We start from the raw sequence: 24,061 nt of genomic DNA, 5'->3' as shown, positions 1-24,061 counted from the left end.
AGAGGGACTCGGAATTGTGAGCAATTCTACAGTGTCTATAAAGATACTTTTGTATCCCATTCATTTTTGGAAATGGCGTTATAGGAATAACCCTGAATCTACAATAATTCATTAAGTATAATTCACATATTTCTTACTTCAACTCTTAGTAAGAAATTGAAGTGCTTACAATGTGAGCACAAAATATTTATTGTAAGAATTAACTACAGAAGTGAGAACGGTTTTATTTTGTAAGTCTTCCTGATACCAAAGAAACTACCACTGTGATAGAAGTCTCTGTGCTTGACTCTTGGAAGATATATTGATTTGGAACAAAGTAAGGAGGGAGAGCAGCAGTCATTAAAAATATCATGAAATGAGAGGAAAAAACAAAATACAGAGGTAAAAAAATTGAGGTGTTTTATAAGTATTATAATTTTGTTGATTTATGTATTAGTAGTTTTCTACTCAGAAAAAAACAACAGGACCCAGATATCTACACAGTGTCACATCCTTTGGAATTGTGTACCTTCTGGTGATTGATGGCATTGAGCCATCTATAATCTTGGCTAAATCCTCATAAGACCACCGATACGTATTTACTATTTCTGAGTGTCCAGAGTTATTGGTATATTATATTCCTGGTAGCACAAAGATAATTGATTTATATAGGATCAAATTATGGATCTTAACCTTAGCTAGTTAAACAAGCATGAATTACTACTAACTGACTTTTTTTGGATAATAGAATTTAAAAAGGAGCTTATAATTCCCCTTTTCATTTTTCAGAGGTGATTTTTACTTTCTTCATGTCTGTTAGTCCTATATGCTGCAATATACTAGATATAACATCAGATATTATATATAATGTTACTATAATATGCCAGGGGCTGTAGTTTATTATACTTAAAACTATGGGAGGGGTGCCTAGGTGGCTCAGTTGGTTAAGTGTCTGACTCTTGATTTTGGCTCAGGTCATGATCTCAGTCATTTGTGAGTTCGAGCCTGGTGTCAAGCTCCCTGCTGACATCACAGAGGCTGCTTGGGATTGTTTCCTTCACTCTCTCTCTCTCCCTCCCCTGCTTGCATGCTCTCTCTCTCAAAAATAAATAAACTTAAAAAAAGAAAAAACCTCTGGAGCTTTTCATATGGTTATTTATTTTTCTTTCCTTTATTTGAAGGGCTGGGTTATATTGCCCATAAAAGTAATGACAGAAATGGCTTGCTATGTAGGAAGGTAACATTTGTGTTCACAGTAAATGAGTATGGCCTCTTTCTGTGATGGAATGTGTAGCACTTGACATTCTCAAAAAGAGTTTATTGATAATTGTAAATAACTGTATTTAAAAATATAGTGGCTAGATCTTTCGGGGGGGTGCCAGCTGCAAGCTCCCCTGTACCCCTCGTAGCCATGCCTCACAAAATTGAAGAAATCAAGGACTTTCTGCCCATGGCCAGGCAAAAGGATGCCAACTCTGTTAAGATCAGGAAAAATAAGGATAATGTGAAGTTTAAACCTTTATACATTGGTCAACACATGAGAAAGAGAAACTGAAACAGTTTCTGCCCTCAGGTTTGGCAGTGAGGAGCTGAAATGAACCTGGCACACTGATTTGGAATGTATTAAAATTCTTAAAAACAAAACAAAACAAAAACCCAAAACACTGGCTACTCTAGAAGGAGAAGCAGAAGGTTTGGTAGAGGGTTTTTGTTCTCATTTTTTCAGAATTCTCTTCTCAGAAATGTTGAAATATCACCAGGAATATTTGAAAATTTTTCCTAACCATTTGTGGTATTGAGTCTGGAATTTGTCTGTAGGATTCTCCCCAAGGAGAAATGTTCACAGGCCTACTGAAGGAGGAAGGAGGAAAGTTTACAGGGCTCCTGCAGAAGTACTATTTGTAGTATTACCTACTTTGAATAAAAAATACTTAGAAAATTGTCAATTAAGATATCTTCATTAGGAAATAATTTTTTTTTAAGTTTAGTTATTTTGAGAGTGTGTGTGAATGGGGGAGGGACAGAAAGAAAGGGAGAGAGAGACATTCCCAAGCAGGCCTCTCTCTGTCAGTGCAGAGCCCTGTGGGGGCTGGAGCCCATGAACCAGGAGATCATGACCTGAGTCAAAATCAAGATTTGCACACTTAACCGACTGAACAATCCAGGTGTCCTGGAAAGAATTTGTTAAGCACATTTTGGTATAAAAGTAAATGAAATATGTTGCCTTATAGATAATTTGATATTGCTAAAATTGCTTTAAGGTGTGGTTTTCTTTTTTCTTTCTCTCTTTTTATTTTATTTTTTATTTTATTTTATTTTATTTTATTTTATTTTATTTTATTTTATTTTATTTTATTTTATTTTATTTTATTTTATTTTATTTATTTATTTAAAATTTTTTTTTTCAACGTTTATTTATTTTTGGGACAGAGAGAGACAGAGCATGAACGGGGGAGGGGCAGAGAGAGAGGGAGACACAGAATCGGAAACAGGCTCCAGGCTCTGAGCCATCAGCCCAGAGCCCGACGCGGGGCTCGAACTCACAGACTGCGAGATCGTGACCTGGCTGAAGTCGGACGCTTAACCGACTGCGCCACCCAGGCGCCCCTCTCTTTTTATTTTAAATGTTAATCGTTGAGTGAGAGAGTATGAGCAGTGGAGGGGCAGAGAGAGAGAGAGAGAGAGAGAGAGAGAGAGACAGAATCTGAAGTAGGCTCTAGCTCTGAGCTGTCAACACAGAGCCCAATGTGGGGCTCGAACTCAGGAACTGTGAGATTATGACCTGAGCTGAAGCTGGACACTTAACTGACTGAGCGTCCAGGTGCCCCAAGGTGTGGTTTTTCTTTTGAAAAAGATGATCACACATGCTTTCACTTATTTTACTCAAGAATATTACCTAAGTTTACAAAAATTAAAAAGGCGGTTTTTGTGTTTCACTTGTAATCTGCACATGAGGCAATTTATTTGTAAGCAGATTAATGGAAAGAGCACATAGATTTTGAATTTCTGTTTTATCAGGATTTACTTAGTAGCTTAATGACTCTTGGATGAGTCACTTAAGTTTTGAGCTTTTGTTTTCTCATTTGTATAACAGGAATGGTAAATAGTTATACTTTTTTACCTCACAGAATCCTTTTAAGAATCAAGTAAGATGTGAAGACTGCTTATAAACTCCATAGGGCTATGAATACAGTGGTGCCATTCATATTATTTTAACTGTAAATTGGTAAATGAATTATGTATATGTGGCTATTAATACATATCTCAACTTTGGGGGAGAAAAGCAATTTTAATTTAACATTGGATGATAGATTTAAGGATTTTAAAGCTTTAAAATGTTTACAGATAAAAGGAAGCCTGGGTGGCTCAGTTAAAGGTCTGACTTCAGCTCAGCTCATAATCTCAATGTTCGTGAATTCAAGCCCTGCGTCAGGCTCTATGCTGACAGCTCAGAGCTTGGAGCCTGCTTAGGATTCTGTGTTTCCCTCTCTCTCTGTCCCTCCCCTGCTTTGCACTCTGTCTCTCTCTCAAAAATAAATTAAAAAACATTAAAAATAATTAAAATGTTTATGGATAAATACATAATAAGTATGAATATAGCATATTGACGTCAGAGGATAATTAAACTGACAAAATATTTGCGTCAAAAAGACAAAAGTTTGGTGTCTGAAAGGGTTTTATCATAGCCAAGTGATACTTTTTGCAAATTAAGCACCTTCCTTACATACCTCGTTCTATCTCCTGTTTGTGATGACCTAAACATATTTAATATGTTAATGTTAAACATATTTAATAGCTTTCATGGATGAGACTGAAGGTAGGACTGAATTGACAGCATTTTCCCTAAAAGGGAAATGTAATTTGCTGATTTTAACTTTTTCTTTTCAAAGTAGGTTTTGAAGTTCATGTTTGCTGTGTTTCTTGATAGTACCCACCAAGAGGGTTGTTGCGAGGATATTTTTAAAGTAGTAAGGAAACAAGATGGAAAGAAACAGAACATTATAAAAAACAAGTGTAACATGGCCAGGTGACTTAACATATGTATAATTGGCGTTCCTAAGTGTTAATGGTCTGAATATTTGTTCCCCTAGATTTCATGTTGAAATCCTGATGTTCATTGTGATGGTATTAGGAGGTGAAGTTTGAGGACGTATTGAAGTCATGAGGGTGGAACTTTCATGCATGGGATTAATGCTTATATAAAAGAGATCCCCAGAAAGCTCCCTAGCTCCTTTCACCATGTGAGAATACAATAAGAAGTCTACAGCACTTAAGAGAGCCCTCACATGATCATGTGGCATCTTGATCTCAGACTTCTAGCTTCTAGACTGTGAGAAATAAGTTTCTGTCATTTATAAGCTGTCCAGTCTATAGTATTTTGTTATAACAGCCTGAACAGATTAAGCCATTGATGAAATGGATAGGGGAAGGAGGCAGAAGCAGTATTTGAGGAAATAATGGTATATTTTTCAAAACTGTTAAGACCTCATACCACTGATACAGGAAGCCCAGTGAATCCAAAACAGGATAAATAACAAACACTTTGCCTTAGTGCTTTGGAAACTTTTTCATAGCACCAGTAAGCCAAAAGAAATAACTAATAATTCTATTTATTAAGTAGTCAACAACTTAATAGTAGGAATTAGTACTGTGTCTGTCCACTGTTGGTGTTATTTTCCTCAGCACATAGTTCCAGATCACAGTGCTGAAACCCACATATAAACAAAAATCTTAAAACACAGAAGGGGCAAAACACAAGTTACTTACAGAGAAATAAGAATTTTCAAGATTGACTTTTCAATCGATTATGTAAGTCAGAAAATAGTAGAATGACACCTTTAAAACAAAGAAAAAAACCTGACAATTCTATACTCAGTGAAAATATCCTTCAAAAATAAAAATGAAATAAATACATTCTTAGATAAACAAAAGCTGATAGAAGTGTGGCATATCCATACTTCAGGAAATATTAAGGAAGTTCACCAAGCTAAATAAAAAATTCTCAGGGACTCTTGGGTGGGTCAGTTGGTTAAGTGTCTGACTCTTGGTTTTAGCTTGGGTCACGATTTTGTGTTTTGTGACTTCGAGGCCCATGTCGGGCTCTGCTCTGACAGTGGAGAGCCTGCTTGGGATTCTCTGTCTCCCTCTCTCTCTGCTCCTTCCTCCCTGCTTCTCTCTCTCTCTCTCTCTCTCTCTCTCTCTCTCTCTCTCTCTCTCTCTCTCTTTCTCTCTCTCTCTCTCTCTCTCTCTCTCTCTCTCTCTCTCTCTCAATGAATAAATAAACTTAATGAAAAATTATTAAAAAAATTCTCAGAAGCATGATGAAATGAAGAGTAGTGGAGTAAGTATGTTGGGCAAGTCTATTAACTGCTTAAACCAATAGTTTTAACAATGTCCAGTATTCCATTGGAAATATTATATTGGTAAATAATATAACATGTGGAAGTAATTATATGACAGCAATAGCAAAAGAAGTAAATAGGGCCACCTGGGTGGCTTAGTCAGTTAAGCATCCAACTTCAGCTCAGGTCATGATCTTGCAGTTCGTGGGCTCGAGCCCCACATTTGGCTCTGTACTGACAGCTCAGAGCCTGGAGCCTGCTTCGGATTCTGTGTCACCCTCTCTCTCTGCCCCTCTCCCACTCGCACTGTCTCTCTCAAAAATGGATAAACATTAAAAAAAAATTAAAGTAAGTAAATAGAGTTAAATTATAAGAATCTCTCACTGCATGGAACAGAAATAAAGACAAAATAAAGATGCATTTAAGACATCTTTAAGACAGAAAATAAAGATGCATTTTTGTCTTTTACAGTAACCACTGAAAGAATGATGCTAAAAGATAAGCCTGTAGAATACATAGAACAGTAAATATTTAATTAATAGAAAAGAAAGGAAAGGAAGAATCAAAGGACAGAAAACAAGGGAACAAATGGAAAATAAGTAGAAAGATGGTAGACTTAAACTCAACTACATCAGTAATTAAATGCAAATTGACTAAATGCTCCCATGATAAGACAAATATAAATAAAAACAAAATCCAACTATATGCTGCTTACAAAGCATAAACTGAAGTTCAGGGTAAAAATAAGGGAAACAATGTGTCATGCAAATATTAAGTAAGAAATGGCTCTTCTGACTATTACTAATAGGAGATATAGTGGCTTTAGCCAAGGAACATTACTGGAATTAAAAAGGGATAATGTTAAAAGGTTCAGTTCATTAGGAAGATATAACAGTTCTTGTTTATATACACCTAATTCATGGCTTCAAAACATGTTGTGGATTTAATACATCTATAAAATACATTTTATAGTTGTGGATTTAATACACCTCTTTCATAGACCTGATACAATAAGTAGACAAAAAAATACATTAAAAAATGAACAGTTACCCTTACCTCACACCAAATACAAAAAGTAATTGAAAATGGTTAATGGTATTAAATTGTAAGGCTAAAAATATAAAACTTATACAAGAAAAATACAGAAAAAAATATTTGTGATTTACTGATACTAAAAATTTCAGGACATAGAGAACCAACAATAAAATAAAAGGAACAAAAGAGAACCAAAGGCAAACCACAGAACAGAAAAATATATTTGTAGTATATATGTCATGCAAAGGGCTCCCACATAAAGAAGCCTTAACTCTATATAAAATGGGCAAAAAATTGAAGAAGATAAGTGAATGGATCATAAGCACATGAAAAGGTGGTCAGCATTGTTAGTCACTAAGAAAATACAACTTAAAATGACAGATGTAATCAGAATGGCTAGAATTAAAAAAGATAGATAACACCAGTGGTTATGATGATGTGGAGTAAACGGGAACATTTACATTGGTGGTAGGAATGTATAACTGATGTACCCACTTTGGAAAACTGACCATTCCTCAGAAAATTAGACCTCTACCGTAATGACCCAGCAAAAAAGATGTTTACAAGAATCTCCACAGGAACTTTAATCACAGTATTCAGAAACTGGAAATAACTCAAGTGTTCATTAGCAGGCTAATGAAGAACCTGTGGTATATCCATACAGTGGAATACTTTTCAGCAACAAAAGAAACTGGATGCACACAACAGCATGGATTAATCTCAGAGTCTTTACGCCGAGTAGAGAAGTCACACATTAAGAGTAAATACTCTGATGTGACTCAGTTTACATGGAATTTCTGAAAATTGCATTACCTTACGGAACTGACACAAAGCTGCCAGTGGACCTGCTTGATCACCTTGTAGCACTGTGACCTTTCTTTTAGTGCACAAAGTTCAAAAGCCAATTTATTATTTTTTAAGTTACGATCTCTCGACTAAGTAGTACTTCGTGGAACCCTAGGATTCTGTAGAATTCCAGTTGACAAAGTCTGTACTGGAAGTTCTAGTTAGTAAAACTAATTGATGATGTATTTACTTCCTTGCAAAACTGGCAATAAGTGAATTTTGATTAGATGTATAGGGTATACAGCAGTGAGTCCTTGTCCTCTCAGATCTTTTAGAAATAAATAGTGTGCGTTATTAATGATAAATGTCTAAAGTTTGTCTTTTTCCACTTATGTACTTTGGATGCTGAGAAGATACATCTAGAACATTTGACTTATGGTGTGGAAATAATTTTTGTTAGTATTCACCTCTCTCTTGTCCCCTATAGGAGTGGTATATGAATGGTGAAATGAATTTCTCAAAGACTAAAACTGCTTTTGTGTTTAGTGTCTCCACATTAATATTATCACTATGAGCTACATTTGGTTTCTTTGTTTCTTTTTTTTTACACTTAAAAATTTATTTATTTTTATATTTTTATTTTGAGAGAGAGAGAGCACATGCAAATGATGGGAGGGAGGGAGGGAGGGAGGGAGGGAGAGAGAGAGAGAGAGAGAGAGAGAGAGAGAGAGAGAGAGAGAGAGAGAGAGAGAATCTTAAGGAGGCCCTATACTTAAGCATGGAGCCCAACACAGGGCTTGATCCTATGATCCTGGGATCATGACCTGAACCAAAGTCAAGAGTCGGACGTTCAGCTGACAGCCACCCAGGTGCCCCTTGACTGCTTGCATTGTGGAAAACAAATTTGTTCCGTTATTTATGGTTTTTTTCTGAAAGAAAAAAAAAATTGCATGTGATTAGAGCAGGGGTCAAACAAGCTATAGCCCTAGAGCTAAGAATGGCTTTTACATTTTTAAAGGTGGTTTTAAAAACACTTGATAGACACTGTATGTGGCTTATAAAGCTTAAAATATTTACTATTAAGTAATTTACAGATAAAATTTGCTGACACCTGAACAAGAGAATCTTCTAATATTTATTTACAGTTATTTCAAAAGTATGCTATATTTTAACTGTTTTGATGTAAGAAAGCAGAATTTACCATAATTCTAACAGCATTGTTGAATATAATTTCTGTGTTTTATATAGTTCAGTGGTTTTTAATATATTTACATTTGCACAGTCATCACCATAATCTTAGAACATTTTCATGACCACCCAAAAAATCCTTGTACCCATTCTTTCCCATCCTCTCCCATCTCCTGCCTTAGGCCTGTAAATGTTGAATGAAATTATTTAGCCCATGAGTGTAAAATGAACAGAAATGAACTAAGGTTAATATTTATGCTATTTGTTGAGTAAATATTAAGATAAAACTACAACAGAAATAAAAATAGAAGCTGAAAGAAACCAAAATACCAAAGAACTGATACAATAGAAGTTGGTAATAAAAAAAATTAAAGTATATCCTGAGATAATACCCTTTAGTAGTACATTAGATAATTAATGTGATAGAGTTCTCTCAATTCTTACAAGTCCTTGAAAGAACCCATGAAGTCATAATTTAACTTCTTTATGGAATAGTGCTGTGTTCTAATGACATCTTAGATTTGGGGAAGTGTGGTATGTTTGAAATGATGTTTTCTTAAGTCACCTATTTCAGAGGAAGATTCAGAACTTTTCAGGCAATAAAAATAATAAGTTTTTTTAAAATTGTATTTATTTTGAGAGAAACACGGCACAAGCGAGATAGGGGCAAAGAGAGGGAGAGAGAGAATCCCAATCAGGGTCTGCAGTGTAAGCACAGAGCCTGATGCGAGGTTTGAACTCACGAACCGTGAGATCATGACCTGAGCCGAAGCCAAGAGTCGGACGTTTAACTGACTGAGTCACTCAGGTGCCCCTCAGGCAATAAAAATATTAGAGTTAATCACTAGGGAAAGATTTGGTCTAATAGAAAAAGCTACTTATGTTTTGGAGTAATAAAATAGCATTCATCTAAGATTTTAGCAGTTCAGACCTTTCACTAATCCACATTAATCCACATCACATCTTGTGATGATTTTTGAATACGTGAGAGTTTAAAGTTTGGAGTGTTAAAATAGATGCCCTTATTTTAGGGTTCATTTTTTTATATAATTTCCTCAGAGCTCATGAGAAAAATCAAATAGCATAATTTAACTAGAGTTTTCTGATTCTGAATATTGGCAGAATATTACCTTAAGTACCTAGAGAGGAGAAATTGGGATAGGTAGTGCTGGCTTTTAGGGTATTTTCAGTCAGCCTCATACACATCCTTTGAAACTTTATTTTGTAGCGTGGAAGCTGAGACCCTACAAACTATATTTCTTTTTGCCATCTGGTTCTTTATTGAATTCTGCCAATAGAATGGGAAATAGGAAAGCAAGAGGAGGTACAAGGGATTTGCTCTTTGTGTTTACTTCTCCCTGTCAGTATCTTCATGGCAACAGGACTTCACCCTGGCAGTAATAAGAGCAGCAAGTGGCTCCATTTTGCATTTTTCCCACTCATAGAACCCTCATCAAATCTTCTCCTAGATGCCATCAGCTAGCCTTTTGTTCCATCTCAGAGATCTCCCATCTTACCTTTTCAGGGACCCTCCTACAAATTCTTTGTTCTTAGCGTTCTTCAAAGAGTGCTTTGTTTCCAGAGATCTGGACCCCAAATGGTTTGGGGTTTCTCCAAACCATTGAGTTTTAGTAATTTCAATCACTTCTTTTTTTCTCCCTCAGCCTGGGGGTCATAGCTGCTTCCTGTAATTACTACCTTTGTGATTATCTGAGTTCTCTTTTTTGCCTTTTCAGCTCTCCAATTCCTGGTTAACAATTTACACTAAATTCTTTGTTAAAATTACTGGTGTGATTTCTGTCTTTTGACTAATACCTGACTAATAACACTGGTCAAAATATTAGTCGTGGAGACTAAAGTCCTGGAGATAAGGCCAGTCTTCATTTAGTAGTTACTGAACCTCTGCAGTGTGCTGGGCCTTTCTTTTTTCTCTGTATCCTCTATCAGAGGTCTTCCCTTATTTGTGCTCCCAGAGGTGCTTGAGATTACATCATTATTACACTTCATTGTCACTGCCTGCTTTTCTAGATTCTCACCTCTAAGCCAGTGATAGGGTCTTTTGTTTCTTTGTTGTTAGTGCCTAACACAGGATTTCTCTATACTAGATGTTCAATAAATATTTTAATTAATGAACATGCTTGAAGATGTAGTTGTGAAGGGCAGAAGTCATGACAATTATCTTATGAAGGGAAGGATCTTATTTTGATTATTTGGCATCTGAAGCTACTCAGGTATTGCAATATTTAAGCTGACGTTAATATGGCATCAAAGATTATTTAATACTCTTCTAAAAGTTACATACGTGAGGTTTCGCTTGGGCTTTCTGGTTCAATTGTTCTAGTTCAGTTGTTTTTGAGATTGAATATGCCTTATCTCCTTACATTTTCACCAACTCTTATACAACTCTGTTCCAGGGAAGAATCCAGATCCATTCATCACACTTCTCAGGTTATCAGGCCTCTACCTGTCATATCTCACATTTAATTAAGCCTTTAAGCTTCCCTTTCTACCATCATTGTACTCATGGAGTGAACCCTGTACTTCAGTGTACTTTAATTATTAGTGTATTATTAATGCTTGATACAGGGACACCCAGAGGGTTTCCGAGTCTTCTCGTTATTTTGATAGCAACATATCTTCTCTCCAGTAGTTAGTGGTGTAACCCTGGCCTACATCTATCCCAGTTCCAGACCCTTAACTCCATCATGGTATACCTTATGGGTATGCAGGTCATTCCTATTGTTATACCCTTTATTGCAGGCTACCTCCCCCTCGGTTTAATTCAAATAATTTACATCTGTTTTCCAAAATGAGAGATTTGGGGAAATCTTTCTATTCTTGTTTCTTATTTGTAGTAGAGGATCCATTGAACAACTAACTGGATAATTTGAATGTCTTAGTCTACAATACTGAGATTTTAGGGAAAAAAGTAAATGTTTCCCTGAAATTTCTTTATACTTGTGTTGTTGAGCTATAGATTGTTTTGCTTCTTCTTTCAGAATTGTGCTGGAGATTTGGTCTTTTGGCCTTTTCTTTATTTGCTTTTTGAGTTTTTATGTTGTTAAATCTTTTTTTTTTTATACCAGTGTAGTTAACATACAGTGCAATATTCATTTAAAGTGTACAGTAGTTATCCAACAGTTTCATACGTTACTCAGTGCTCATCAAGACAAGTGCACTCCTAATCCCCTTCACCTATTTCACCAATCCCCTCATCTGCCTCACTCCTGGCAACCATCTGTTTGTTCTCTGTAGTTAAGTGTCTCTTTTTGGTTTGTCTGTCTGTTTTTCCCCCTTGGTTTCTTAAATTCCACATATGAGTGAAATCACATGGTATCTGACTTTCCCTGATTGGATTATTTCGCTTAGCATTATCCTCTCTAGCTCCATCTCTGTTGTTGCATATCATTCTTTTTTTTATGACTGAATAATATTTCATTGCATATTGTATATGTATACCATGGACACTTGGGCTGCTTCCATAGGTTGGCTATTGTAAATAATGCTCCAATAAACATGGGGATGCATATATCCCTTCGAATTACTGTTTTTATATTCTTTGGGCAGATACCCAGTAGCACAATTACTGTATCATAGGGCGGTTCCATTTTTAATTTTTTGAGGAAACTTCACACTGTCTTCCACAGTGGCTGCACCACTTTGCATTCCCACCAACAGTGCACAAGGGTTCATTTTTCTCCACATCCTCACCAACACTTGTTTCTTGTGTTTTTTATCTTAGCCATTCTGATAGGTTTGAGGTGATATTGCATTATGGTTTGGTGTTCATTGCCCTAATGATGAGTGATGCTGAGCATCTTTTCATATGTCTTTTGGCCATCTGTATGTCTTCCTGAAGAAATATCTGTTCATGTCTTCTGCTATTTTTAATTGGATTATTGGTGTTTTAGATGAGCCGTATCAGTTCTTTATATATTTTGGATACTAACCCTTTGTCGGATATGTTATTTGTAGGTATCTTCTCCCATTCAGTAGGTTGTCTTTTATATTTTGTTAGGAGACATACCTAGAAGGACATTGCTATGACCAACGTCAGAAAAATTATTGCCTGAGCTCTCTTGTAGGATTTTTATGTTTCAAGTCTCATATTTGGTCTTTACTCCAATTTGAATTTACTTTTGTGTATGGTGCAAACAAGTGGTCCAGTTTGACTCTTTTGCATATAGCTGCCCAGTTTTCTCAGCACCATTTGAAGAGACTTTGCCTCTTTGCATATTCTTTCCTGCTTTGCCGAAGATTACTTGACCATATAATTCTAGGTTCATTTCTGAGTTTTCTATTATGTTTTATTGATCTGTTTTTTGTTTCAGTACCATATTGTTTTGATTCCTGTAGCTTTGTAATATGACTTGAAGTCTAGAATTGTGATGCCTTCGGTTTTGCTTTGCTTTGCTTTGGCTATTCAGGATCTTTTGTGGGTCCATACAAATTTTAGGATTGTTTGTTCTAGTTCTGTGAAAAATGCTGTTGGTATTTTGATAGGGATTGCATTAACTCTGTAGAGTGCTTTGAGGAGTGTAGACATTTTAACAGTATTTGTTCTTCTAGTCATGGACTATCTTGACATTTTTTTGTGTCATCTTCGGTTTCTTTCATCAATGTTTTATGCTTCTGAGAGTACAGGTCTTTCACCTTTTTGGTTAGGGTTATTCCTAGGTATCTTAGTATTTTTGGTGCAATAGTAAATGGGACTGTTTTCTTAATTTCTCTTTCTGCTGCTTCATTATTAATGTATAGAAATGCAACTGGTGTCTGTATATTGGTTTTGTATCCTGCAGCTTTACTGAATTTGTTCATCAGTTCTCCCCATTTTTCGGTGGAGTCCTTAGGGTTTTCTGTATATGGTATCATGTCATCTGCAAAGAGTGAAAGTTTTACTTCTTTACCAATTTGGATGCCTTTTATTTCTTTTTGTTGTCTGATTGCTATGGCTAGGACTTCCAGTACTGGGTTGAATGAAAGTGGTGAGAGTGGGCATCCCTGTCTTATTTCTGACTGTAGAGGAAAAGCTCTGTTGTTGTTTTTTTTTTTTTTTATTGTTGTTTTTTTCTTCATGTAGGATGGATGATATTAGCTGTGTGTTTTTCATATATGGCCTTTATAATGTTGAGGTATGTTCCCTCTAAAACCACTTTGTTGATGGTTTTTATCATGAATGGATGTTGCACTTTGTCAGATGCCTTTTCTGCATCTTTTGAAATGATCATATGGTTGGTAGCCTTTCTTTTATTTATATATGTTTTGGAGATTTGATTTTTAGTAATCTGTACACCCAACATGGGGCTTGAACTTACAACTCTGAGATCAAAAGTAGCATGCTCCACCACCCGAGTCAGCCAGGCACCCCTCCTTTCTCTTACTGATGTGATGTATCACGTTGATTGATTTGTGAAGATTGAACCACCTCTACAACCCAGGAATAAATCCCACTTGATCATGGTGAATGACTTTTATAATGTATTGTTGGATCTGGTTTGCTAATATTTTGTTGAGGAGTTTTGCATCTGTGTTCATCAGGGATATTGGCCTGTAGCTTTCTTTTGTAGTGTTGTCTTTATCTGGTTTTGGTATGAAGGTAATGCTGGTCTCATGGAATTAATTTAGAACTTTTCCTTCCTTTTCTGTTTTTGGAACAGTTTGAGAAGAATAGGCATTAACTCTTCTTTAAATGTTTGGTAGGATTTTACTGTGAAGCCATCTGGTCCTGGACTTTTGTTTGTTGGGAGTTTTTTGATTACGGATTCAATTTCTTTGCTGGGAATTGGTGTGTTCAGATTTTGTGTTTCTTCCGTTTTGGCCATTTATATGTTTTTAGGAATTTATCCATTTTCTCTAGGTTGTCCTTTTTTTTTTTTTTTTTTTTTTTGGAGAGAGGGCACAAGTGAGCAAGGGGCAGAGAGAGAGAGAGAGAGAGAGAGAGAGAGAGAGAGAGAGAGAGAGAATGAGAATAGCAGGCTCACCTGGAGCTTGTGTTTTACCCAAAGTGAGGCTTGAGCTCACCCAAAGCGGGGCTCAAGCTCACCCGATGTGGGACTCAAACTCATGAGCTGTGAGATCATGACCTGAGCCAAAGTCAGATGTTTAATGACTGAGCCACCCAGGAACCCCAATTTGATGACATATATGTGTGGGTAAATCTTCAAAACCAAGTATATTGATTATTTCTTTGTAATCTTGATTTTATAGTACATCGTAGTATGTTAACATTTCATTTGATGTTTCCAATTTGTGAAATTGTGAAACTTGTTCATAAGTATTCTTACTCTCCTCTTGGGTATATGGTAGGTATTCCTGCCAAATTAAAGGTGGGCATGGCCATGTGACTTGATTTAGCCATGAAGTGTGAGTAAAACAAGTGTGTGATACTCCTAGATGAAACTTTAAATATTGAGTATGTACTTGGGGGGCCTGGGTGGTTCAGTCAGTTGAGCATCCACTCTTGGTTTTGGCTCAGGTCATGACCTCATGGTTTTGAGTTTGAGCCCAGCATTGGGCGTTGCGCTCTCCGTGCAGGCCTCCTTAGGATTCTCTCTCTCTGCCTGCCCCCTGCTTACACTGTTTCTGTCTCTCTTGAAATACATAAAAACTTAAAAAATAAAATAGTATATTCTTTGCCACACTGTCTCCTTCCTATGGTAGCTGCTACTTTAGCCTAGGTCCTTTAAGTCACCTCTCAATGAGCATTTAGCATAAAGGAATAAAATCTTAGTTATTTTGAGACATCAAGATTTGTTGGTGTCTGTTATTGTAGCATAACTTGGTTAAACTTCAATGATTGGTCTTAATATGATTTTTTGTAGGAACATTTATTGATCAAACACATGTCAGATAAAAACTGTTCTCCCAGAGTATATATGTCTTTTGAATTTCAGCTTAAGTGATTGTAATAATTAGTAAAGTTATGAAGAGTATCTGTTGGAATGATCAGTTATGTGTCTTAATTTTATTCGTGGGCACAATAGTGTAGTGACAGGTATTAGACAATGTTGGTAGGTTCGGAAAAGAAGGGAAGCTCAGAATGGAATGGTACCTATTCCAGAAGTGACCAGATTTCATACCTGATAACATTAAATATAGGCCATTTGTTTCAGAAAAGAAAGAAAAGAAAAGAGAAAAGAGAAAAAAGAGAAAAGAAGAAAAGAAAAGAGAAAAGAAAAGAGAAAAGAAAAGAAAAGAAAAGAAAAGAAAAGAAAAGAAAAGAAAAGAAAAGAAAAGAAATCCTTTCTGAGCATAGTCCATTTTGGAAGCTCATCTATTAAGTAAGTGAGTAGCCTGAGATTACACAGCTACTTATTGGCAGGACTGGGGAAGAAAAATCAGCCCTTTTGACTCTAACCCTGTGTCCTTTTTATTATTAAAACATTTTCATTTATTCTCTTGCAAGATTTTTAAACCAGTCTTTAATTATGCCTTTCCTTTCATTCTTAGTTTTTTCCCCTAAACTTAATTTACATTTTCCCACCAATTTGCACAGAATTGTGTTAATCACAATTTGCGGCTCATGACACGTTATTCTCACTGGTCTGTGCATGATTTTATCTAGAGTGTATTTATACATCAGTAAAGTAGTATCTGTGAATCCAACTTCTCAAACATTACCAATTGTTTACATCTTCTGTGTGTTCTTGCCTCTCCCTAAATGCTGGCTATCATTCTGAAATTTGTATTTCAGTCTTTTATGTTTCATAAAGATTTTATTATAAATACATTTACCTAAACAATGTATTTTTTTTTTTTTTGGTTTTTGTTTATAAAACGAGTATGCTAAAAGGTAGTCTTCTGAATTTGTTTTTTTGATTTGATACAGTGTTATTAATATTCTTGTCGCATGTAATTGTCGTTCATTCATTTTTACCACTGTATATAGTCTTACATTCTGCAAATTTATCAGGATTTATCCATTTTCCTTATTACAGACATTTGGGTTGTTCCCAGTGTTACGCTGTTACAGACATGTTGCTGTGAGCATTTCTGTTCATATTTCTGGGTAAACGTGTATTAAAGTTTCTCTTGGATATGTGCCCAGAATAAGAATTATAGGATCATAGGGTATGTAATATTTAACTTTACAAAATGGTACCTAATTAATTTCCACTATTAATTATAATATATTGTATATTATATATTATATTAATCATAATTAATTTGTTAATATAAATTATGTATTAATTTCCACTATTATAATACTGTTCATTTTTTTTTTCTTGACCAGGATTGCCAGAGGTTTACCAATTTTATTAATCTTTTGAAAGAACCAGGGAAACTATTTATGAGGCTTGTTGTAATGATTTAGATAATCAATTGTCATGGTTTAAACTAAGGCTTAGCAGTGGAGGTAGAGGGTGGTGGGATGGAGAACTGTGAGGGGTATGAAAATAGCACAGTCTGACTTGATCCAATTGGATATGCATTTGAGGGAATGGAAATTGTAAAGAATGACCTTTGAGTTTGTGGCCAAATATGAATCAAGAGTATAAATGTAGTTACTTTGTCTGATCTTGCAATTGCAAAGTGCCTAGATCAGTTTCGTTTCCATTAGTGTATGTGCCATTATTTTCTGATTTTAAAAATAAAGCTTTTAGGGGTATTGTTTTTTCTCTAATGCTTGGGGAAACATTTTATTTAAACTACTTTACCTTCCTCAAGAAGAACTTTGAAACTATTGTTCTAATATTATCACTAGTTGACTCTTCACCAAATAAAATAAGCTGGATTACTCTAGAGAGGATAGGTCAGGTACTACACAAAGCTGTAAACTCCCAGTGCTTCCTTTATTGCTTAAAAGTGTTAGTTTTCAAGGGATTAAGTAATGTAATTTGGAGCCCAGAATAATCAATAGTCTACTTCAACCTATCTGTGGATCTACTTTGAGAAATACTTACATGCAAACCCATGATTAGGAGCTCTTATCACTTAATTGAGGTAGACAATAGTAATTTGAATTGCCTTCTTTGTTTTTGAATTATAGTGGAAGAGTTTCGATTTTTTTAGAGTAGTAATATTTCACTAGCCATCAAAGATGATTTTCAAGGGTAGGAGATAATTGGCAGAGCAAGTGTTTTAAAAACAGTTTGTAGGGGTGCCTGGCTGGCTCAGTCAATAGAGCCTATGACTCTTGATCTCTGGGTAGTGAGTTCAAGCCCCACACTGGGCATGGAGCCTACTTAAAATTCAAAAAATTAAAATTAAAATTTATATTTTTCAGTGAACTCCTAGTTTTACAATATAATTTAAAGCATTTTTAAATCATAGAAAATTTGCTAAAATTAATTTAGCTAGAGTGAATAATAATTTGACCCATTTACAAAGGAATAGATAAAAATTAATGAAGTCTTACATATTTTAGATACCATTTTGTTTTCAAATCTTTTCTGCTTTTTCAGTGGGCCTTTTCCTTTTTGTGTATAACCATTTGTGTATCAAAATCACACACTACCTCAAATGATTACAATTGCTCTCTTGGTTCTGCTGTGAGTAAGCCCATTATTATCAAAAGCATCATATGACATTTCTAATAGATGACTTTCTGAATTCACTGAAACCAAACAGCTGTTTCAAACAAATGCCCTTTCTGTGGGGATTTATCATCTGCAAATCAATTTATTGTTATTTGTGATGAAAGTATTTACATTTTGAGTGATTTTTAAAAATCAGATTTTAATCATATTTTAAATTTTAATGTATTTTCCAACAATATAAGCAGAAATATATGTTAAAATAAAATACTCTGGTGGAAAGTCAGAGGATTTGGGGATTATTTATACCAATGAATGTATTGAGATGCAACATTAATAAGCCTGTTAGAGATTTCTTGGTGACTGGTTTCGGTTTTGTCTAAGATGTTACTGAATCCAAGAGATAATGAATCAAGATGAGTAGGGATTTCACTTCATGTTCCAATGTAGTGAACTAAAGGTCTTGATCTTTTCAGCCAATCAGATTGTTTTACATAAGTTGTCAAATTGGTGAAGCAGTTTTCATGAAAAGTACAGTTTGAGTATTTTCTTTGTTGAATGAATTATTTGACTTTTGTAATAGTTTTAACAACATTTAGTGTATTAACCTGCATTACTGTCACTGGAGTACTGTAACTTTATTGTTCTGGAAATGATATACTGCCTCCCCAAGACTAAGTTTCTTGCGGGCAGAGTTCATGTTTTATTTATCTTTCTGCCTTCATGCTACATATTGCCTAGGACATGATAGGGCCTCTGTGTGAGTGTTTATTGAATGAACAAATGAAACTTCTTAACATAAAAGGAAAAGCCTAAGCAGAGCCATCAGAATGGGACAGTGATCTAAAACTTTGCCAGTTAATAAATTGACTTTAAATAGAAATATTTCAGGTTATAAAAGATTACTAATCTCTGTTATTTACTTCATTCATTCATTAGGCAGGTTTGGTGCCTATTGAGTGCTAGGTTTTGTACTAAATGCTGGGTTTTGTACTAAATACAACCAGTGAAAAAAACATTAAGTCCCTGCTCTCAAGGGGATTAAATTCTAGTGGAGGGAATCAGCAGTAAACCAGTATTTAGAATGTCAAGCAGGAAGACTATGGTGGAAATTAAAACAACGAAGGGGGATAGAGTGTAACCTGGGTATAGAGTTGTCACTTTTATATAGGGTGACCAGGGAAGTGATGTCTGAGTAGAACCTAGAAAGAAGTGAGAATATCTGGGAGAAGTGCATTCCAGGCCAAGGAAGAGCAAGTACAAAGGCAGGATCAGCAAAGAGACTATGCTGTGCTGCTAGAATGGAGTAGGTGGGAGCAGAGAAGGATAAAATGGGGAATGGCAGACAGGTCATTTAGGACCTGGTAAGCCATTTAAGGATTTTGGCGTTAACTGTTGAGTAAAGTGCCATTTGTTGGAGGATTTTTAAGAAGAGAGATGATGTTAGTATGTATGATTTAGTATGTATGCTCTGGTTGCTACTGGTGGTCAGTGGGGCAGGAAGGTGGTGGGGTGGGAGCCGGAAGACCATTCAGGATGCTCTGAATATTCTAGGCAAAGAAATGATTGAGGTTGAGTTAAGATTTTAGCAGTTTAGGTGGTAAGGCATGGTCAGACTGGATCTATTTTGAAGGAAGGGCCTACGGGTTGGGTGATGCATTGATTTGTGGGATATGAAGAAAACCAGGACACATGATAGACTAGTAAGAGGAGCAGGGTTTAGAGGGAGTGGAAAATACATGTGTTATTTACTCCTTCATATCTGTCCCTCATGCTAGGCTTTAATTCTCTAGCTAGAATAGGAAAGAATTGCTTCCTAACTCTCTGGAAATTTGGTACTCTGGAAAGAAAACTCAGTTGGGATCCTTGAAGTGGCATTTTAAGACCTGATGCTCTCACTTTCAGACGCTTGGCCAAATCATTTTTTTGAGCCTCTTCAAGCTCTGTTTCCCTAGCCATAAAATGGATTGGCTCCTATGGTCACTGACATTCTTTCATTTATCACAATTTGTGTCTGATTCATTCTTTTTGGAGGTGTTTTGATGACTTCCCTGTATCCACTTAATAGTTGTAGGCATTCGTCACATTTCTGACCTTCCCTCTTATCACACAATTCTTCCTGGCTTTAATCAGTTTTATAAATGTCACTCTTAGGGGGCACCGGGTGGCTCAGGTCATGATCTCACAGCCATGAGTTTGAGCCCTGCGTTGGGCTCTGTGCTGACAGCTCAGAGTCTGGAGCCTGCTTCGGATTCGGTGTCTCCCTCTCTGCCCTTCCCCCAGTTACACACACACACTCTCTCTCTCTCTCTCAAAAAAAATAAAAATAAACATTAAAAAAAATAAATGTCACTCTCAGATCTATAAAGTGACTTTTTTTCTGAGTTGTGGACTCATTTAAGTTTGCTCCAGTAAGTTCAGTCTTGAATTCATTGCCCCCCCCCCTCCAAATTTGCTCTTCTTCCTGAGCTCAGCAATTGGTAATTTTGATTATGTAATTTCTACTGTTAATAGCTGACCATTAGCCTTATTGAATTACTAATATTCAGTTTGCTAAGATAAGTTCATTGGAATGAAGTTTGGGAAGTTGCCTAGCAGATCTCAGTGTGATCCATGATCCTGAAACACTTTCAGGAAGCCTGCAAAGTCAAAACTTAATTTTTATAATACTAAAACATTATTTGACTTTTTAAAACTGTTGACATTTGCTCTGATGCTACATATGCAGTGGTCTATAAAACTACTAGCTCCTTATTTCAAATTGTAGCAGTGACATTCTTTCCCTATGTGCGTTTGCAAGGAAGGAAACAATTTCACTTAACAAGGTTTTTGATGAAGCAGTAAAATGTATTAATTTTCTTAAATCTTATCCTTAGATACATGTCTTAATAGTCTGTAATGAAAAAAGTAGTGTAAAACATTTCTGCCTCATGGTACATTTAAAAGGATGATGCATAGCATTCATTTACATAAATAGACCTCTGTGACATAGTTGAAGGAGAAAAGCTGAAATACAATAGTAATAGGAAAACAGCCTAATGTGAGTCTGGACTCTGTTACAGCTTTAGTTTTATTTAGTTCACCAGTGGTATCAGATGTTTTGAGTGCAGAATCAAAGACTTGCCCTTCATTATGTCTTAGGGTCTGAGCACTTGTGAGACTCAAGAAATCTTCATGCTTTACAGCCCAGCCAACAGTTCATAAAACTGTAAGATGTCTTGCCGTTTCACAGCCAAACTGCTGGGATTTTGAGCAGCTCAGACATTTTCTTTTCTCCTTTGCTCCATCCCTGGCTTTCCTCTCTTCTGGAGAAAGCATTTGCCTGATACCCTGATGCCATCCTGTAGTGGGTGTGGCTTTGCACTTGGTGAAGGCCCTTGTCCTTTGGGGATGCTTTTCTCTTAGCTCTGTTGCCCTGTTGCCAGCCTTTTGCACCCCTGCCTCCCTACTCCGCAGCTCCAGTATTTGGAAAACATCCTTTTGAGAAAGTGCAGATTTGCTTTGGGAATGAGGCTGCTAATGATTTTAATCTGTTGTGCCAGCCACTGTGCTCCCCTTAAAAGTTTGTTAAATGTTGGACTAATTTTTTCCTTCTATAGCAGGTTCACTCTTCATTTCATCATGACCCCAGCTTCCTTTCATTACTGGAAAGGGCTTGTTCCTGTAGGAATTTAGTTTACTTATGTTTCTTTGCATCTCAGCTCTCTCTGAGATGATTTTATACTCTCTGTCTTGTTCATGTTGTTGAGGTGGGAGCAATGAAAGTCTTTTGCAAGTTTCTATATCCTAACCATAAGCAGTAATCTAAATATTTACTCTCTTGTGTTCAAAATAATTGATACAGGTTGACTGTTCACAATGAAATTATTTAGCCAGTTCTTTTAATAAAATTCTACTAAAATAAGGTATTGGCCATATTTAAGCTTGATGAAAAACTGATGTAAACATGTGCTGACACAGGAAAAAAAACTTTTATTGTGGTAAAATACATAGAACATAAAATTGTACCATTAAGTGACATTAAATACGTTCAGAATGTTGTGTAATCATCACTATTGTCTATTTTCAGAGCATTTTCATCCCAAACAAAAATTCTGTACCCCTTAGGTGATAACTCCTTATTGCTCCCACCTTCTTACCCCTGCTAACCTCTATTCTGTATCTGTGCAGAATTTACCTAATCTAGATATTTCATATGAGTAGAATCATACCATATTTGTCCTTTTGTGTCTGACTTATTTAGTTTAGCATAATGTTTTCAAGGTTCATTCATGTTGTAACATGTATCAGAACTTTCCTTTTTTTGCAGAAGAGTATTCTGTGTGCGTATGTTTCACGTTTTGTTTATGCCACTTATGTTGTTTGTACCTTTTGTCTGTTAGGATTAATGCTGCTCTTGACACTAGTATTGAAACTAGCAATATACTAGCAATTGAAAATTGCTGTTTTCAGTTCTTTTTGGTATATCCCCAGGAGTGGAATTGCTGGGTGATATGGTTATTCTTTGTTTAACTTTTTGAGGAATCCCCAGACAGTTTTCCACAGTGGCTGCATATTTTAAGTTCCCACCAGCAGTGCACCAGTGGTTTTATTTGTCCACATCCTCACAAACATTTGGTCTTTTCTTTTTGATCAACATTTGTTATTTTCTGCTTTTTATTTGTTTTGTAGTAGCCATCCTAGTAGATGTGCAGTGATATTTCATGGTGATTTTTATTTGCATTTCTCTATGAATAATGTTGAGCACTTATTGACCATTTGTGTATCTTCTCTGGTGCAGTGTCTTTATAGTCCTTTGCCCATATTTTAATCATATTTGTATTTTGTTCTTGAGTTATAGGAGTTCTTTATTTTGGCTATTAAGCCCTTACCAGATAGATGATTTGCACCCATTTTCTACCTTTGTGCAAGTTGTAATTTAAGTCTCTTGATACTCTCCCTAGATGCTCAAAAGTTTTTAAATTCTGATGAAGTCTTTCTAATTTGTCTACTTTTCTTTTTTGTTCCCTGTGCTTTTGGTTTCATATTTAAGAAATGATTGCCAAATCTAACATCATGAATATTACCTCCATGCTTTCTTCTAAGAATTTTATAGTTTTAGCTCTTAGATTTAAGCCTTTGATCCATAGTGAGGTAATTCTTTGGCATAAGAGTCCAACTTCATTCTTTTTCATGTGAATAGATCCAGTTTTCCCAGCATCATTTGTTAAAAAGCACTATGCTTTCCCTACTGAATGGTCTTGGCAACCTTGCTGAAAATCAGTTGATCATAGATATGAAAGTTTATTTCTGGGCTCAGTTCTGTTTCATTGGTCTTTATGTCTATCCTTACGCCTATACCATGTTTTGATTATTGTGATTTTGTAGTAAGTTTTGAAATCAAGAAATGTGAGTCCTTCAACTTTGTTCTTTTACTTCAAGATTGTTTTGGCTATTCAAGGTTCCTTGGAATTCCATATAAATTTTAGGATGGGTTTTTCTCTTTCTGTAAAAATACCATTGGGAGTTTGATAGGGATTGCATTGAGTCTATAGATCATTTTGGGTAATACTGTCATCTTAATATTAAGTTTTCTAATACACGAATACAGAATACCTTTGCATTTATTTAAGTCTTCTGTTTAGGTCTTCTTAAAGCAACATTTTGTAGTTTTCAGTGTACAAGTTTTGTGCTTCCTCATTTAAAGTTTTTCCTAAGTATTTCATTGTTTTTTATGCTATGTAAATGTCCTTTTCATGTATTTGTTGCAGATATACAGAAATGGCAACTGATGTTTGTTTATTTTGTATCCTTCAGCTTTGCTGAATTCATTTAGTAGCTCCAACAGGTTTTTATATGTGATTCTTTAGGGTTTTCTACATATAAGGTCTTATCATCTGTAAATAGAAATAGTTTTATGTCTCCCCTTTCAAGTATGATGTCGTTTATTTCTATTTCTTGCCCAATTGCTCACGCCAGAACTTCCAGTATTATGTTGAATAGGAGTAGTAAAAGTGGGCATTTTTGTCTTGTTCCTGATCTTAGGGGAACAGTTTCCAGTTTTTCACCTTTGCATATAATGTTAGTTGTGGTTTTTTCATATATGACTTTAATCATGTTGAGGAAGTTCCCTTCTATCCCTACTTCATTGAGTATTTTATCATTAAAGGGTATTGGATTTTGTTTAATTTTTTTTTTTTCTGCATTAATTGATGTTCATGTGGTTGTTGTCTTTCATTCTGTTAATGTGTTATTACATTTATTATTTTCTCATAT

General features: G+C 35.6%; 1 protein-coding gene across 5 annotated transcripts in view; it reads left to right on the top strand.

Annotated features, from left to right (window-relative positions):
* Positions 1-24,061, top strand: part of CDK17 (cyclin dependent kinase 17) — a 110,674-nt gene that overhangs the window by 36,142 nt on the left and 50,471 nt on the right. For 2 of the 5 annotated variants that reach the window (XM_023257341.2, XM_045062189.1), the window contains exon 1: positions 15,452-15,610. The exons of 1 other annotated variant lie outside the window; for it this stretch is intronic. The gene's annotated coding sequence lies outside the window, so the exon portion shown is untranslated. Of the gene's footprint in view, positions 1-15,451; positions 15,615-16,250; positions 16,401-24,061 lie in introns of those variants that run through there. 2 more of the 5 variants (XM_023257342.2, XM_011284162.4) reach the window with 2 other exon arrangements.

The sequence above is a fragment of the Felis catus genome, chromosome B4 (genome assembly GCF_018350175.1).
Source record: "Felis catus isolate Fca126 chromosome B4, F.catus_Fca126_mat1.0, whole genome shotgun sequence".
Lineage (NCBI taxonomy): Eukaryota > Metazoa > Chordata > Mammalia > Carnivora > Felidae > Felis > Felis catus.
Note: the sequence above shows the minus strand (reverse complement) of the source record. Positions and strands in the feature narration are given on the sequence as shown.